The sequence below is a fragment of the Phocoena sinus genome, chromosome 1, assembly GCF_008692025.1.
Source record: "Phocoena sinus isolate mPhoSin1 chromosome 1, mPhoSin1.pri, whole genome shotgun sequence".
NCBI classification, from domain to species: domain Eukaryota; kingdom Metazoa; phylum Chordata; class Mammalia; order Artiodactyla; family Phocoenidae; genus Phocoena; species Phocoena sinus.
Genome location: NC_045763.1, coordinates 7,434,931 through 7,448,833, shown reverse-complemented (window position 1 = coordinate 7,448,833; position 13,903 = coordinate 7,434,931). Strand labels below are relative to the sequence as shown.

The 13,903-nt window shown below is 51.8% G+C and overlaps 1 protein-coding gene across 7 annotated transcripts in view; it reads right to left on the bottom strand.

Moving 5' to 3' along the window:
* Positions 1–12,994, bottom strand: part of PIK3CD (phosphatidylinositol-4,5-bisphosphate 3-kinase catalytic subunit delta) — a 49,004-nt gene extending 36,010 nt beyond the window's left edge. For 3 of the 7 annotated variants that reach the window (XM_032626999.1, XM_032627034.1, XM_032627044.1), the window contains exon 1: positions 12,849–12,986. The gene's annotated coding sequence lies outside the window, so the exon portion shown is untranslated. Of the gene's footprint in view, positions 1–12,848 lie in introns of all 7 variants that reach the window. The other 4 variants (XM_032627052.1, XM_032627061.1, XM_032627025.1 and 1 more) reach the window with 3 other exon arrangements.
* Positions 12,995–13,903: the final 909 nt, after the last annotated feature.

Sequence of the window (13,903 nt, the reverse complement as noted above, 5' to 3'; positions counted from 1 at the left end):
CTGCAGCCCCAGCTGCTCCCTGATTCTGACCCAAAGAAACGGAGATGGTAAGTGTTCGTTGTTTAAGCTAAGTTTTGGGATAACTTGTTACATAGCAAGAGATAACTAATACACGAATGGCTGCCGTGTTCCTTGCTGTGTGGCCCAGCACCTGCTCCAGGCTTAGTATAGCAGAGGCTCCGTCCGATACCTGTGACTGAATAAACAGTCGGTACAAACAACTCCTCCACTGTAATTATGAGTCAGACACGTTCCTAAAGAATCAGCAACAGGCCGAGTGAAAGAAGCCAGCCACAGAAGACCACGTCCTGTGTGATTCGATGTGTATGAAATGTCCAGAACAGCCAGGTCCCTAGAAACAGAAAGTAGACCAGTGGTTGTCTAGGGCAGGGGGGGTTGGGAAGAACTGGGGAGTGACTGCTAGTGAGTACAAGGTTTCTTTTTTGAGTGATGAACATGTTCTAAAATAGATTATGGTGATGGTTGCACAATTCTGTAAGTATATTAAGAAACCACTGAATTGTGTACCTTAAATGAATTTTATGGCATGTGAATTATATCTCAATAAAGCTTGTTGTGTTAGAAAAGGGAGAGAGGAGGGCTTCCTTGGTGGCGCGGTGGTTAAGAATCCACCTGACAACGCAGGGGACCCGGGTTCGAGCCCTGGTCCGGGAAGATCCCACATGCCACGGAGCAACTAAGCCCGCGTGCCACAACTACTGAGCCTGCACTCCAGGGCCCGCGAGCCACAACTACTGAAGCCCGCGCGCTACAACTACTGAAGCCCCCGCGCCTAGAGCCCATGCTCCACACAAGAGAAGCCACTGCAATGAGAAGCCCGCGCACCGCAAGGAAGAGTAGCCCCCGCTCACCGCAACCAGAGAAAGCCCGTGAGCAGCAACGAAGACCCAACACAGCCAAAAATAAATAAATAAATACATAAATAATAAATAATTTGAAAAAAGAAAGAAAAGGGGGAGAGGAAACCAGGCGAGGTCACTGTCCAAAATGGGAAGTGGCACCAAGGGAGGCTGGTTCCCCACAGGACTAGGAAAAAAGCCTTGGGATTCTCAAAAGTGGAGGGGCCCCCCCATGCCTGGAGCAGAGAACATGCTAAGGTCTCAGGGAGGCTAACCAATGCCTCAGGCACCATGGGGTGGGGTGGTCTACCAGCCCACCCACTCAGTGAAAGGGGGTCTGTGTGTTCATCATACAGGGTCTCAAGCCGCCTGGAGCCCAACAGGCAAGGCCTGGACATGTCCCCGACTTCCCATCCCTCAGAGACCATTCCACCCACCCATGGTCGACACCCAGCTCTCCTGGCCTGGCTTTTCGACCTATCCAAGCCAAGGCCCTTCACGCAGAAGCGGGCGGGGTGAGGCCCACAAACCCACAGGATGCAACTGTCCCAAAGGACAGGCGGGCTCCGCAAATGAACCGATCCTACAGGGGAGTCACCCAATGATGCAGGAAAGCCGGTCCTGGCTGAAAGCCCCCAAAAGGGGCAGTGAATTTAGGGCAAAGAAAAGGACTTAAACGACACAGAGCACACTTGTACATCGTACCTAAGAGGTGGTCAAGACTGGAAACAAACAGCTTCAAAGCAGACTTTGAACAAGTGTGTCTCACAGAGGCCTTGGGGTGGTCAGAATCTTCCATCTCTCTCCGGCCTCTGAGATTGGTTTCGGAGTCAGAGTCTCACAGTGTGAAGAAGCCAGCGGTCGGACCCAAACAGCTCTTCACTGCACCCTCCCACAGTCTAGGGTGAGCCTGGGGGCCCGGGGAACCTAATGAAAGTATACACACAAATGTTCTCCTAGGAACATTTTCTGGGGAGAAGGTCTGAGATTTTTCAGTGGATTTTCCTTTCTGTTTTCTTTTTTTAATTTGCGGCATGCGGGATCTTTAGTTGCAGCATGTGAACTCTTTAGTTGCAGCCTGAGAGATCTAGTTCCCTGACCAGGGATCGAACCCGGGCCCCCTGCATTGGGAGCACGGAGCCTTCGCCACTGGACCACCAGGGAAGTCCCAGCAGATTTTCAAAAGGATTTAAAATCTGAAAAAGGTTAGAAACCATTGAGTGGTGGATTTCTAGGGCAGGTGGATGATAGATTTTTTTTTTCTTCCTTTGGCAAATCTGTATTTGTAACAAACTTTTCATAAGTAGCTTGTATTGATTCTGTACAATTAAATCTATATAGTATACACACACACACACACTTATAAAACATATAGCACATGTATTAAAGACATGCGCATGCATATTCTAGGAAAATCACAGCCTATGATACCTGGAAGATGTAGACCACCCCAATCTCAAGACCCTCAAGAAATTAATATCCTTTAAAGCTACAAACTCGACTTCCTCTCTTCTCTCCTGATCCCAAACAAGTCACACACACACACACACACACACACACACACACACACACACATTCAGGGTCACACACACACACACACACACATTCAGGGTGGCAATGGAGATGGGTGTCCCTCATAAGGGTCCCAGCTACTCGGCAGTTTACTCCATTCTCCTGGGTGCCCCCTCCCCAGGCTCAGCCCCCAGCCTCCTTCTCCACGCAGCCATGGGCTTACGTGTCCTTCTCTCCTGTTGTCATGAAACCCTAGATCTGCAGACAACCTGTAGGCCTTGGGGATGACAGAGAACTCTGAACATCTCATTCCATCAGCCATCACCTGGTCCATCTCTCCTTGGCAGGTGCCCCCGAGCCTCTTCCTTCCACTCCCAGGTCTCCAGGCTGCTCCTGCCCTGGGAGCCTCTGGGATAAGTTCAGAACAACAGCCTCTTCATCAGTTATCAGGCCCATCTTGGGGGCTACAGCAAGCAGCTCCCATCACTGAGCACCTACCACGATAAGGCACATTTTAGGTGCCTTATGTCCATTTTCGAATTTAATGATCACAAGTAGCCCTGAAGGCAGGCCCTCTGTTTCACAAAGGATGAGGGTGAGGCTCAAGGAGGTTACGCTGCACAGCTAGTGATGGGAGAGGCAGATCTGAACCAGGTTGACTGAGCCCTGCTCTTACCAGTGTACCACACTGCCTCTCCTGGGTCAGTGCAAAGGAACCAGACTGGGGCCACTGGTCAAGAAGACACCTGAGTCCCAATGCCCTGACTGTGTCACCCATTAGCTTGAGGACCCTTAGGTGGACTTCCCACAGAAGGTTCAAGAGTTGGGAAAGGAAGCAGTTGAGATTTCAGAGGCCAGGCCCTGCTTCCTCTGGACAAAGGGGGAGAATGGGCACCACCTGGGCAGGCTGGGGCCACGCTGGGTACTGGAAGCTGCATCCTCCCGGCACTTCTCTGTAGAGGAACAGATCCCAGGAAGACACTCCACCAGAGACAAAGGACCAGCAAGAAGAGAAAGGCTGCCTGGACCCCAGCTCCTCTGCACAGCCAATGGACTCCCAGAGGCCTCAGCCCTCCTCCCACCTGGGATCCAGATTCCCCTGCCCCAAATAAATGCTTCCTCCTGGGAAATAGGTGGCCACATATGGAGACAGTACAGGACAGGGGTTAGGAACAGGCCCTGCCACTTCCTCGGGCAATACCCAGGAAGTGCCTAGGTAATACCTAAGCACTTCCTGGGTCATACCTACGGAAGTTACTAAACTTTCTGTGCCTCAGTTCCCCCTTCTGTAAAACAGAGATCGCAATAGTGCTTAAAAGAATAAATTAGTATTTTCAAAGTGCCCAGAACACTACCTAGCAGAGTGGGGGGCTACAGAAGTGTCTGTGTTGTTATTATTATTAGACAAAAGACAGAGCAAGTTAGAGCAATGAAGGTGGCAATTCAGAGCTGGCCAATAGCAAGGTTCATTAGTACAAATGCTGCTGATTGGATCTGCAGAAAAAGAAACTGGTGTGAAAGGCCTCCCTTCTAGAGCTTGTTGTGCTCATCTCAGAGTGAGGGGCTGGTGTCGTTGAGATGGGAGTTCTAAGTCAAACCCCGCCTCTCGCCCAGGCTCTGTGATTCCGACGTCTTACCTGACCTCTCCCTAGCAGAATCCGGGGAGCTGTGCTCTGCATTTGCTCTCATGCTGACCACCCGGGGTGCCAGGCTGCCAGATCCTGGTCTCTGCAAGAGCTGGCTGTGATTGTGCCCAGATACACCCACACCAGCTGTTCACCTTTGTAGTGACACAACGTGGTAAGTGGATAAGTGGAAGAAATCGGGTTTGAAAAAAGAAAGAGCTGTTTCCATGAAGACGGAACTGACTGCTTTAGAAATAATAAAGACAAGTCACTAAAACAAAAGTTTCCGTTGAATGAGACTGAGCAAAGCAACTGTAAAAGATAGCGGAGAGGGACTTCCCTGGTGGTCCAGTGGTTAAGACTCCACACTCCCAATACAGGGGGCCCAGGTTCGATCCCTGGTCAGGGAACTAGATCCCGTGTGCCCCAACTAAGACCCGGTGCAGCCAAATAAATAAATAAATATTTTAAAAAGAGAGAGAGATAGGGGAGAAGAATAAAAATGGACAAGGTCGATACGCCTCATGTAAGAATGATGAACCGATCAAACAAAAGCTCTTGGCCTTACATCAGTACATCAACGTACATCGATGTTTTAAGTTAAAACAAAATGCTTAGATTCGAGGTGTAGCATGTTAATTAGCTACGTAAACCAAAGTTGCAGTTACTCAACCAATGAATCACACAGGATAAAAGGGCTCTTATGAAGCTAGACATTTCTTGTCACAGTTGCGTCTAATCTAATCGTTACTTTGCCTTAATCTATGTTTTCCAAACTATAGTTGAAGGCACTGGGCTGGGAGTAGCGGAAGCCACAGGAAAAACATAAACATCTTCCCAGAGCATCCATCTGACTCAAGTAAGGGAGGAATAGTCCTCACAGCAAAACAAACACGGATTATCATGGAATAGAATGTAAAATTAATGTTAGTGTTAAAAATAAAACTTGAAGCTTCAAAGCAAGGTCACGGTTGGGGTGGGTTGCTGCAGGCTAGGGTCGGAATCCCATCTCCTCTGGCAGGAAGAGCGGGTGGGAAAGTTGGAGAAGCACAGTCCGTGAGGGTCAAGGTCACTGCCAGCTGCCCAGCCATCTCCCAACTGCTTTCCCACAAACCTGCAGCACAAGGGCTTCTGGGACAGCTGCCTCCAGAGCAGCTTGCCCACTTGGGCATCCCCGTCCCGCTGCTGCAGCTTGCAGGTGACAGGGCCAAGCCAGAGCCCGCTGCCATGGCCAATGCCACTTGATGGCAGACCTCACCAGAAGACCTCACCTCTGCCCTCCTCAGCCCCTGTCCTCCAAGCTCCTTCAGACCTTGAAGGGTTAGAAAAAGCTGGAAAAACTAAACCTTCTGGTTTGGGCACATTTGAGAAGAGCAGGCTGATAACAAAGGACAAAGCAATCCCAACCTTTATCTGTAACATGGCGGTAGGTATTTATTAATACACACCCTGTGCATTCCAAAAAGATCATTCATGGGAGGGTCAAATAAGATAGTGGTTGAATAAACCTTAGCAGGCAAGCAAACCTCAATGACTTACGACAAAGATACCTGTCATTTAAAATCCATTCACTCCTACGGCGTGGGCTGCAAAGATCCATTCACCCACTGGCAAAAACAGCAACCTTTGGATGCCCGTTACCAACTACAGATTTTTCCTTATTTCTAATCCTCACGACAATCCCGTAAGAGAGCTACTGTTATCCCAATTTTCAGGTGAAAACCTGGAGGCTAAGAGGTTAAGCAACTCGTCCAGGTCACTATGTGTTAGGGGTCAAAGCCAAGATCTGAACTTCTGTCCAATTTTAAAGCTCGGCTTTTTTTTTTTTAATTGGCTGAGTGGCACATGGGACCTTAGTTCCCTGACCAGGGATCGAACCCGTGACCTCTGCAGTGGAAGCACCGAGTCTTAACCACTGGACCGCCAGGGAAGTCCCAAAGTTCTTGCTTTAGACGCGAACATAAGGATTCGTTTCTACCCATTCTCAAAACACTGTGCCTCCCACTGTACTTCCCGCTGGAAATATAAAGCCACACACATCTTACGAAGCTGCCACATATCAGATGTGCTGCTGCATTGAATTTAAAAATAGACCACGCTTCATCACTGGTTTCCCAATGACAGTAGATGACCTGTAGTATCCAAATATTCGTCACACCACACAATAGGCAAAAAAGATTCATGACCCAGTGAGCCGGCTTTTGGACCCAAGAGCCATCAGAAGAAACAGGAGGTGTGGTTTTGCTCACCTTTTCATTGGCTCTGAACATGAGAAATGTTTTTGAATTGAGTTTTTTGAGAGGGGCAGATAAAGGGGAAAGTTAGGGTTTTTTTGTGTGTTTTTTCCCCTTAGAAGAAATTTCTCATGAAGCTGTTTATTTGAGACCAAGACCCTGGTTTTATTAACTTCCTCCTCAGACACAGATCAGCAGCAAAGAGGAAAATGCATGCATTAAGCGTGGATAAATAATCTGTGTGCTGGACTTACATCCCCCCTCACCTGAGGCTACCTGATGCCCACTTGAGAGGAGCATGGAGGCCTCTTTACTCCAAGGGGCTGCAAAAGCCTGCTTGTGCCAAAGCCCCCAGAGTCCCATACCTGAAACACCTGCCTCAGTTTCCCAAACTGCATGAAGGAGCATCAGGATGTGGACGCAGAACGCTCACCAAGATGAATTCTGGGCCCCACCATTTGTAAGTCTTCACCCCCACTTCCACGACATGGAGGCAACAGGGCCGTAGAGCACAGGGTCCTGCAGCCCCTCACAGCCCCGCCTTTCAGCGAGGTTAAGCATCACCTGGCATCGGTTCATGTATTTGCCCCAGGGAGGCTCACACCCAAATGCAGCCAGCCAGCCAGCCGGCGAAAGCATGCATTTCGACAGAGGGGCTGTCAGCTTCCTCCTAGGATCGGCTACCTTTACAGCAGAAAAGTGGATCCCTTTGGCTTAAGTGTAAACCGTCTCTCCTTGCAGAAACAAGGTGAATCGTGAGAGTGAATGGGGACTTGTTAAATTAAAATAATGATAATAACGAAAACAGCTAGTGTTTACTGAGTATCAGCTATGTGCTAGGTGATGTTCATTATCTAGTTTATCTCACTTAATCCTTAACACAACCCTAAGAATAGATCCCTTGAGCTTCACTTTATAGAAGAGGAAACCGAGGATCAGAGAAGGTAAGTAATCTACTTAAGGTCACACAGCAGGGTTGTGGAGAAACCACAGTTTAAATTCCAGAGTTCCATCCAATTCCAGAGTTCAAGGGTTTCACTACCGTATCACACTGCAGCAAACCTCCTGCTATACATGCAGCTAGCAACCAAAAAGAAAGCTACTTAGTCTCACTGCAAAAACAAACAAACAAACCAGAAACAAAAACAGAAAGAAAACAAAGCACATTTAAGATGACTACCTTTTAGGCCTATTAGTAAAACATTTTTTTCCAATATTATTTTAAATGCCAGCAAGAGTGTCATGAAACTATTATATATCACTGGGATAAACTGGTCCCATCTTTCTTGGGAAAACATTTAGCTTCAGGAGCCATAAAAATGGTCAATGCCGGGGCTTCCCTGGTGGCGCAGTGGTTGAGAGTCCGCCTGCCGATGCAGGGGACGCGGGTTCGTGCCCTGGTCCGGGAAGATCCCACATGCTGTGGAGTGGCTGGGCCCGTGAGCCATGGCCGCTGAGCCTGCATGTCCGGAGCCTGTACTCCGCAACAGGAGAGGCCACAACTGTGAGAGGCCCGCGTACCGCAAAAAAAAAAAAAGGTCAGTGCCTTTAATGTGATAATTTGTGAAAACTCAGATACCTGAAAATATCCGTTACAGTATTTCAAAAGTTGTGTGTGTGTGTGTGTGTGTGTGTGTCTGGAAGCAACATAAATGCCCCACAATGGAGGATGACCAAGAAAATGATGGTGTCCCTGCATTATGACACTTATACTGCCAATAAAAGGGCGGCCAGGGCTTCCCTGGTGGCACAGTGGTTGAGAGTCCGCCTGCCGATGCAGGGGATACGGGTTCGTGCCTCGGTCCGGGAGGATCCCACATGTGGCGGAGCGGCTGAGTCTGTGAGCCATGGCCGCTGAGCGTGAGCGTCTGGAGCCTGTGCTCCACAGCGTGAGAGGCCACAGCAGTGAGAGGCCCGCGTACCGCAAAAAAAAAAAAAAAAAAGGGCGGCCAGGTGATGAAGCAATGTGCCCATGTTAAGTGAAAAAGCAAGTTACAAAAGCACATGCTTTGCCCCTCAAAAAATTAAGTATAGGATTACCATATGAGCCAGCAATTACACTTCTGGTTGTATATGCAAAAGAATTCAAAGCAAGGACCCAAACAGATATCTGTATATCCAAGTTCAAAGTGGCATTATTCACAATAACCCCAAAGTGGAAGCAACCCAAGTGTTCTTTTTTTTTTTTTTAATGCGGCACGCGGGACTCTCACTGCCGTGGCCCCTCTCGTTGCGGAGCACAGGCTCAGCGGCCATGGCTCACGGGCCCAGCCGCTCCGCGGCATGTGGGATCCTCCAGGCCAGGGCACGAACCCGCGTCCCCCGCATTGCAGGTGGACTCTCAACCACTGCGCCACCAGGGAAGCCCCCAAGTGTTCATTGATAGATGACTGGATAAGCAAAATGTGGTCCATCCATACAATGGAATATTATTCAGCCCTAAAAAAGAAGGGGATCCTGACACATGCTGCAACGTGGATGAATCTAGAGGCCATTATGCTAAGTGAAAGGAGCCAGTCACAAAAGGACAAATACTGTGCAATTCCAGTTAAACACCAAGAGTAGTCAAATTCAGAGACAGGAAGTTGAATGGTGGTTGCCAGGGGCTGGGTGGAACGGGGTATAGGGAACTAGGGTTTAAGGGGTAAAGGGTTTCACTATTGCAAGACAAGAAAATTCTGGAGATGGATGGTAGTGATGGTTCGTAACAAGGTGAACGTACGTCAAAACAGTAAATTATATATATATTTTACCACAATTGAAACATAAAAATTAAGATAAAAAAGCACATGCCTACTAGTCACAATTAAAAATGCACATTTTTAAAAAGGAAAAGATACCCAAATTGGCAGTGGCTACGTTGGGATAGTGGGAAAATAATAAATCACTTACAGATCACCTTCTACACACCAGCTCCTTTACAGACGTTATGTGTTTCACTGTGTACCTGGCACTTTACAAATGAATATATGAAATCTTTAAGACTGGCAGTAATACTGCTATTTCAATGTGACAACTGGGGATTCTGAGGCTTGCAATTTCCCCCAAAGAGAGTGAAACAGAAGCGAACTGAAATACCACTTTAGAAACAGCCACACCCATCACTCCCAACACTCTCCCTCTCGGCTCAGAAAGTAGGTGGGCTTGGAAAGCACCCATTTCTAGGAGAAGCTCAGAGAGCCTTCTCTGAATGGGTGAGGTCACCACTTCTACGGCGGGAGTGGAGGGTTCTCCCGCACACCAAGCTGGTGTAACACCAACCTCAGGCCCCAGGGACCGGGCCGACCCCAAGGGAGGGGAGAGTGGGCCATATTTTGGAATGACCCAAAGAAAGTCAGTGTTTGTCTGCAAGGAGAGAGTGAGGAGGGAGGTTCCTGGGCTTTCAAATTTTTTTTTTTTTCATCTTGAAATTGGCAGCATTTCTGATATGATTGCAGGGGATTTCCACCAACCAAATAGAAAATTCAGTTTTCACATTCACTGTAAGGAGAGAGGAGTTTTGCAACCTTTGTCATTTATGAAACACTGGCAGTGGCACCAAGACGAGGATGTTGACAAGAATGTTTTCCTCCCTCTCAAACCAGTCAGGCTCCAGCCATCCTTGGCTCGTGGTTAATGACCACACGCGTCTCACTACCAGACAGCAGGGCACTGACACTCCCTGACCCGCCCAGAGCACGGCCCTCCGGACCTGCCCCTCCGACAGCTTGGCTGGGAAACGTGTTGGTCCCCTGGAGAGTGACTGAAAGAGCTCTTCTGAGGTCCCACGGTCAGGAGACATTTGATGGGGCCCCGAGCCCCACGGTCAGACCCACAGAAGCAGCTGGAGGGAGGAAACTGCTCTGTAAACAAAAATGGTTTTGAAAAATAAGCCAGCCAAAGAGGAATTGCTTCATAAGTTGCACATTCACTTCTCCCTTTAACTGTGTAATTGAAGAAAAACAAGGTGAAGCAGGAACTAACCCCTCACATCCCCCCATTCACCCCCCACCACCACCATTTCCCTCGACCCGGCACAAAGTCTAACCGGGTCTGAAGCTGGTCTCTATTTGTGGATTGTCTGTGCCGCGTAAGGTCCCCCTGGGGCTGGTACCCGCCCTGCCTGCCCGCCTTGTTGTTAGCACAGCCCCTTGGCCCGCCCCCCTCACCCCCCACCGGGGATCACGGTAAACACTTGCTAAACGTAATAAAGCAAGAGAAAGGATGGAGCCCGCAGCATCGTGCAAAGGTATGCTTTATGTACCCTCCCCGGGCATGGACCAAGGCTGCAGAAATGCAGCTTATCCTGCTGGAAAGGGGCATCGGCATGGCCGGGAGGGCCTCTGGGGCAGTTGCCCTAATTCCAGAAACAGCTATATTCGCAGAGTGGCCAGCGTCGTTTCCGAACATGGGTGAAGGTGAGGGGAGTGGAGCTCAGAAGGAGGTAAGCTTGGCTGTCTTTAGAGCTGGCAACTAACAACTAGGTTTTGAGAGCACACCCCATCCTCCTACCCAATCCCCAAACTCCAGGGTGTCTTCCATTACTTTGGTGAAAGCACCGAAAGAGAACCAACCTCCGCATGTGCCAGGCAGTGCCCTCATGAGCCAGGGTGGACAGACTCTCAGTCAGGAAATCAAGCCACAGCAGGGCATGGAAAGGCTAAAGGGTTGGCAATTTCTGCTCTAGAGAGAGCAGAGAAAGCTCTGTTCTGTCTCCTTGTGTTTGGTGACCGCCTGCTAAATCAGAAGAATCTTTGTCCCCACTTGTCACATCAATCAAACCGGGTGGGTAACGGTAGAAGGGTTTTACAGGAGAGTATCCAGGTGGCTCTGAAAGGACACCCCGAGTCCCCCGTCCCCACAACAAGAGAACTACTAGCAAACTTCTCCTTCATCTGCAAGCAGCCACACCGTCAGATGATTAAACGCTCTGGCATCTGAAGGAACCGGGATTCTGGATCAGCTAATTGTAAACGTGTGGGTCGGGAAGTTATTTCACTTTTCTGAGCCTTCGTTTCCTCCGGTGAAAATGGAGACATCATTCAGCTCCTATGGTTAACCGAAAACCATCTGTAAAAACAGTCACTTCTTTGGAGGGGAAGAGTCCCCTGTGGTACCATTCACTTGACAAGAACACCAAGGCACTGTCAGTCACTCCAGCGGTGTGCACCCCTTCGGGAAGTGCTCAGTGGGATCAGTCCTCGGTTTCAAAGTCCCTTTGGAGCAGTGAACCTTTCCCTCCGAGATTCCTGGGGAAGGAACCCGCTCCCGGCCCCAAGGCACAACCGCCCCGCACACACGCGTGACCGTGCAGGACATTTCTGAGGGTGGCGGCCACTGGGGCTCTGCAGGAGCCCGGGGGAAGAAGCCCCACTTGATGGTACGGTGGGGTTCGAGACCCCGCAGGTCCCTCCTTCCAGGGGACACCTGAACGAAGTGAAAGCTGCTCAATCAGCCGAGGGCGCCAGAGCGCTCCATCTGCAAACTGGGGGGATCCCAAGGGTGCTGTGCGAGAATCTGGTACGTGGACCGCCCCAGGACGCCCCCCACTCCACTCCGACCCCGGAAATCCCATCCCCACCCGCTTCCCCTCCGGGAGCGCACTTTTCGGGGCCTCCTATCAGTCCTCTCCTGGCCCCCTGGACCTCCATCTCCCCACCAAGGCAGGGCGCAGACGGCAAAGCAGTGCCCCCCATCCTGGTCCCCAAGAAAGTTCTCCCTGCTCCCCTCTCCTCGATCTCAAAGAAAGGGGTGCAGAAGACGAAGCCTAAATAAAAACAGGAAACTCGATTTAAAAAAAAAAAAAAAGAAGCAGCCTCATTCAGGCTGAATTACGGGTAAGAGTATTTAAAAGAAGAAAGAAAAAAAGAGTCCGGAAATGCAAAGCTGAAGGCGGTTTTGCCGCCGTAACCCGGGCCCAGCCGCAGATCCGGGGGCTGATCTCCGCCGCGCGGCTGCAGTAAACACGCGGTGAGCGGCGCCCGCGGCCGGAGCCCGGCCGGGGTGGGCCGGAGAGGGACCGGCCGCGCGTGCACGCGCCCGGCAACGTCCTCGCCAGCCGCTCTCCAGCCCAGGGCCCCGCTCACCAGAGCTGGGGAGGGCGCGCCGGGCCGGGGCGCCGGGGACGTGTGCGCACCCCTCTCCCCACCGCTCGACGGGAGCAGGGGGGCGGCACCAACGTTAAGGAGAGTAGCCTGCACCCCGCGGCGCGGCCGGGGCGCCCTGGGGTGCCGCTCGCCAGCGCCCGGGACAGGGCGCACGCGGCTGAACGCTGTCCGTCTCCCCGCGCCTCGGCGGGTGCACGCGAGGCCACAAAGCCGCTGGGAGCGCAGCCCGTACGCCGCCGCCGGGCCCGGGAGCTCCCCCGTCCCGCTCCGCGGGGCAAGCAGTCCAGGCGCAGGGGAGCTGTGCGCACCCCTCTCGGCGGACACTCAGGGAGCGGCCCCGACCCCCGCGCACAGCCTTGGCCCAGGTCCCGGGCTCGCTGGACGCGGGCGGGCGCACAGAGCCGGGGCGCACGGGCTGTACGCGCCGGGAGAAGTCCTCAAGCCGGTCCCGCGGCTCCCCGAGGTCCCCCGAAGTCCCCGGCCCCGGTCCTCTCCCCCACCTCCCAGACGCAGCCTGAGGCGAGCGCTTACCGGTCCCGGCGCGGCTAGCAGGGGCTGGGGCGGCTCGGGCCGGCGGCCGCTGGGAGCGACGGCGCTGGGCGCGAGTGAGCCTCGAGGGAGGGAGGCGGGGCGCGGTAGGGGCGCCCCGCCTGCTGACAGCCCGCATACTCCACTTCCCACTTTGTTTCCTTTTTACTTGCAACAGGAAAAACAACAGGTCCTCCTGCAGCTTCTTCTGCCGCTGCGCCCTCCCCTCCCGCCCCCCAAGTCCTCACCCCGTCTGCGGTTGGAGGGGCATCATTCCAGGGCCTCTGGAAGCTGCACCTTGACCTTCTTCAAAACAAGTTTATATGTATTTATATATAAAAGAAAACAACCAAATAAAGGTCCTAAGAGCCCATAAGAGCCCCACGCCTTCCACATTCACACACTAAAGAATTTCAACAGTGGCCGGAGGAAAGCGGGAGGCAGCCAGGAGCGACCCCAAAGCCAAGTGCAGGGAACTGGGCAGGAGGGAGGGTAAGTGGGGCGGAGCTTGGAGCTCAAAGTCCCACTCCGCTCAGCCCTGGAGGGAAACGGAGGCCTCCAGGCTTTCATGGGTAGAGAGCATGGGGGTTGAGGGCCAGCGCCCCACCCCCCCACCCCCGCCGCGCCCCGCCCCAGATTACAGTAGTGGCTTCAGATCCTTCTAGGATGTGATGGGGGATGAGCCAGTCAATAGCTTAATCAAATGACTTAAAGGACCCTCCCCAACCCAGCCTGCGAGGTAAAGCACCTGTTTGGTTCCCTTGGACAGATGAAGACACTGAGGCTTCGGGAGGGGCTCTTTCTATCCAAGAGATTCCCTGGCCTCTCAGGACAGCTTCGGGCTCAGTGCTGGCTACAGCAACGGAAGGAACAGGCGGTTCTGTGTCTAGACAGGAAAGGGGAGAGAATTTGGGTAAGATGAGTGGGTTACTAAGTGGTCCCAGTTTTCTAAGATCTAGGATGCAGGCTCTGATCTCTCAACTGCATGATACCTGTGGAGGAACCAGGAGGGACCGTGGGTCTCTTTGGCAGAGAATGTTGGGTCTGTCCCCAGGAGG